This window comes from Eulemur rufifrons, chromosome 1, assembly GCF_041146395.1.
Source record: "Eulemur rufifrons isolate Redbay chromosome 1, OSU_ERuf_1, whole genome shotgun sequence".
NCBI classification, from domain to species: domain Eukaryota; kingdom Metazoa; phylum Chordata; class Mammalia; order Primates; family Lemuridae; genus Eulemur; species Eulemur rufifrons.
Window position 1 is genome coordinate 89577396 of NC_090983.1, and position 4659 is coordinate 89582054.

At 36.7% G+C, this 4659-nt stretch overlaps 1 pseudogene; it reads right to left on the reverse strand.

Moving 5' to 3' along the window:
• Positions 1-3680: 3680 nt before the first annotated feature.
• LOC138386767 (small ribosomal subunit protein uS3-like) lies at positions 3681-4197 on the reverse strand (annotated as a pseudogene).
• Between the last annotated feature and the right edge of the window lie 462 nt (positions 4198-4659).

A 4659-nucleotide genomic window follows, 5' to 3' on the forward strand; every position in this document is an offset into this window, starting at 1 on the left:
GGCATGGAAAGAAATTTATTTCTACTGGAAAATCTTTACTTTATTAAAATATGAGGAATTTACTACACATACTCAGTGTAACTTGACTTTGAACTTACTTTAGTTTGCCATCCTTGTACCTTTTCCATTGCTCACAAGTTGATATTGTTCATCACTGATATTCTAGATTATCTCTAGACATCTAAATCCTTTATTAAAAAAATCGAGAAGGTATAAAAATACATTTAGAAGTATGTTACTCAACAAAGACTGTAGAATGTTGTGGTTTCGCACATGGAATATAGAATTGCCTCGTTAATTGCAATCCAGGTTTTTCCACTTGCTATTTTTGTCACCATAAGCAAGTTATTTAACATTCTTATGCATCAAATTTCTAATCTGAAAAATAGAGATGATAATTTCAACCTCCAAACATTGATGTGAGCATTAAAGGAAATAATATGCAAAAAGTTTTTAACATAAATTCAGCAGTGAATAAATTGGAGCTGTTATCACGGACATTACTTATGTCGATGTTATTTCCATTATAAACTTATATGTCTATGAGTCTGTGAATTTAATCAAATGATCTTGCTTTTGGACAAAATTTAAAATAACATTGAGGAGAAATAATATAATAGGAAAAAATTTATATTTTCCCATTTTTTAAACTGCATTTTATATGAAAACCTTCAGGAAATATTATTCTTAATAACTGGATAAATATGTTTCTGAGGCTATTCTGAAGTTTGGACTCATCGTATTTTTTCAATTTCAACTCTCATATCACAAGTACAAAAGCAAGTTGTCCAAGTTGTCCAAGGCATCCTTTTTCTCAAACACATCACTGGTGGCAACATCCCCTTTTTCTAAGCTCTATTTGATACTTTATCATGTAAGGATATGAATCTCAGGTGGTCATTGAAAATCTCATATTTTTCATTAATACTATGATATTTAAAAAACCCATAATAGTGCCTACAAGATAGATTAACTTTCTCATCAGATTGGTCTATAAAGCAATTTATATTCTGAAAAATACCATGATCTACATGCTGAAATTTTTTTGGCTGGCACTTCTTATAAAAGTATTTACCTACTGAAAATATAGGCTCATATATATCTGTTATATCTGAGTTAGCATCTACTGTTTCATTAATTTTTTTCAAATATTTTATTTACACAAATTATCAAGAGTCTGTTGCAACGATGTGGAAACAACCCAAGTGCCCAACAATACATGAATGGATTAATAAAATGTGGTATAGGTATACCATGGTGTACTACTCAGCCATAAAAAACAATGGTGAACTAATATCTGTTGTATTATTCTGGATGAAGCTGGAGCCCATTCCTCAAAATGAAGTATCACAAGAATGGAAAAACAAGTACCACATGTACTCACCATCAAATTTGTATTAATTGATCAACATTTATGTGCTTATATGGAAGTAACATTCGTAGAGTGTGGGGCAGGTGGGAGCAGGGAGGAGAGGATGGGTAAATTCACACCTAATGGGTGCAGTGCATGCTGTTGGGGGATGGGCACACTTGTAGCTCTGACTCAGATGGTGCAAAAGCAGTATGTGTAACTAAAGTGTTTGTACTCCCATAGTATTCTGAATTTTTTTTTAAAAAGACATATTTTGTTTCCATGTATAAACTTTCCTACCTGGGCATCCTTGTAAATGCTTTTCTCCCTTCAGCACGCAATGCCAATTCAGCTGTCATGTACTTGGAAGCCTTGTCCTGGCTGTATTGACAAGTGATATATAGAGGGTTATTCAGTTGCACATAATACTGAGCTGGGTCAGTGAATGGTTTCTCATGAGCTTTCTCCTCCCCTCCTTCCACCTGCCTTCCCACCCTACCCCTCAGTCTGGCATTCCCCGGTTTGACTCACTCTCTCTCATGTTCTATCCATTAGTGTGGATTATTTATTTTATTTTGCTTTAATTGCCATCCACAGTAGTTTCCATTTCTCTCTCTCCTCCTTGATTTCTTCCATTCTAGCTTCATTATTTCTACCCTTTCCCCAAATCTCTCCTGAGGCACAGATTCACCAGCCTTTCCTTTATTTTGCTAAAACATTTAAATATGTTTCCTTTAAATTTTCAGTAATGGCTTGTGCCTCTGAATAATTTGGGTATTGAGATTTCAGGTTAAAGTAGATTTAGTATATAAATTACAAAGAAATAAATTAGTTCAAAGTTATTAGATTAATAACTCAGTGAAGACTAAAATTTGAGATTACTCAAGATAGGTTCAAGGAAAAAAGATACAAACTTAACCACAAAAATTTTGTCCCAGAATCATGTACTCTTAGAACATGTTCATCATTCCCAAGACACCTTTGGGATGTAAATATGGATAATTCTAGTTTCATAGTTTTACAGCTATTTGGTTAATTTACGACTCCTTAAGAGTGAGGTTAGTGTCTTCTATTGAGAAATGCCTCCAAAGTGTTGGAATTTAATCTTCTGTCTTTTAATATTTATCCCACCATGGAATAGGTAGCTCACCTCCCCTAAAGTGGAGATCCTTCATCTGTAAAACAGTGGTAATTATGTGTACTTCAGATTCTATCTGAGGATCACAGCAACAAGATCAGATACTACCATAAATGATTACTAGCATTTGGAGAAAAGTATTCTATGGTTCATTAGAAAGCATAGGTGTTGATGTTAGTGAAACCTGGGTTAGAGTATCAGCTTATGGGACTTAGTAGTGGTCTGACCTTGCATTTATCACTTATACTACTTGACCCTGGCCTCTTAACCTAGAAAATGAGTATCCTAGTAGTTAGCTCTGTATTATAAGACATCAAATGCCTCTGTTTAGCACAGCAATGGTGTCCATTAATTCTCCTTTTGAGCATAGTTTTGCAGCACAGACAGTAGAACTTACCAAATGTGTTGATTGATTGATCCCTATAACTTTGAATGAGTCATTAAAATACACGAACTAAGTAGGTCATAGACTATAGAAGATAAAAAGAAAAGGAAGATACAATTAATACAGATGTTGACACAAAGTGACAGTTCTCAAAAAAGATGTTCATGAATCTGTATAATGATCAAGATTAAAGAAAATTTTACTTTGAAAACTAAGTTTGGTAATTATATTTAGCTGTCAGGAAAAAAAAGATGATCAAAACACTTCTAGTTAACACAAAGGATTTAAAGTTGAAATTAGTTTATAGATAGAATTTGAATTTCATTTTCAGAGTGATTGAAACTTTGGTTAAGGTCCTCAAGATGAAACTCAAACAACAATCTCCCTACTTAAAAAAATTATTGTTATTTTTTTATATTAAAGCATTTCCTTCTGTGATGTATTGAGAGATTGAAAAGAAGGTCTTTTGGGGGGCTTAAAACTCACACAGGATTCCCAGATTTCTCTTCTCAGTTCCTTCTTTTGTGTGTGTGTGTGTCTTTTTAAAAGATTGTATTAAACGTCTTTACAGAGGAACATCCAGACTCCAGGTACAGCTGCCAAGGAAACCCTGTTATGCTGTGGACTCTGGCTTCCCAGCCTTCTGTTCTGAGATGGAGATGGTAGGCAGTATCTCATCTCTGTGTTCCACAATGCTCACGTGGTCAGGCAGGGGTTTCTTAGGGTCAATCTTACCAGTAGGGTCCCAAGGTAGCATGATCTTCACCTTGATGCCCAGAACACTCTGTCTGAGCAGCACATGGTGCATGGCAGTGTCAACATAGTAGTTAACAGGGTCCCCACTGTGAATCATCAGGCCATCCCCAAACTTCATGGACTTAGCTCTCTGTCCTTGGAGTTTCCCAGACACCATGACCTCACAGCCCTTGGTTCCACTCTCCATGATGAACCGCAGCACACCATAGCAAACTCTCCGCACAGCAAGCCCTCCAAGGAGTTTGTAACACAGAAATTCTGCCTGGGCAATGGCACGCAGACCTCTTGTGGCCACCTTTTCAGCATAAAGCTCCACACTGCCCTCTGGGAAGGCAAATCTCTTCTGAACTACTGCAGTCAATTCCCAAATGTGCAGCCCTTCTCACCAAGAACATTCTGTGTTCTGGTGGCTAAGATAATGATTTCTGTCCTGGGTGGTGTAACTCGGACCTCAACTCCAGAGTAGCCATCTTCAGCCAGTTCCCGAGTAAGAAACTCATTCAGTTCAGCTTTGAAGATACCATCACCAACAAACTTCCTCTTCCTGGAGATCTGCACCGCCATCTTGCCCCTCAGTTCCTTCTTATAGTGGGAATGCTATCATGAGATAGTCTGCTACAGATAACTTTACCTAGAATTTCTTCATTTACACACAGACTGTACAATCTGAAAGTATCTCATAGCCCTTGTCAGGGATGAATTGTGTTGGTCCCCAATTCATATATTGAAATCTTAATCCTCAGTACTTCAGAATGTGATTGCATTTGGAGATCTGATCATTAAGAGATAAAATGAGGTCATTAGGGTGGCCCCTGATCCAATATGATTGGTATCCTTCTAAGAAGAGGAAATCAGGTCACAGGCAGAAAGTGGAAATAATGTGAAAACACCAGAGGAAGATGGCCATCTACAAGACAAGGAGAGAGCCTCAAAAGAAATCATCTCTGACAACATGTTGATCTAGGACCTCTAGCCTCCAGAATTGCAAGAAAATAAATGTCTGTTGTTTAAAACATGCAGTCTGTGTTA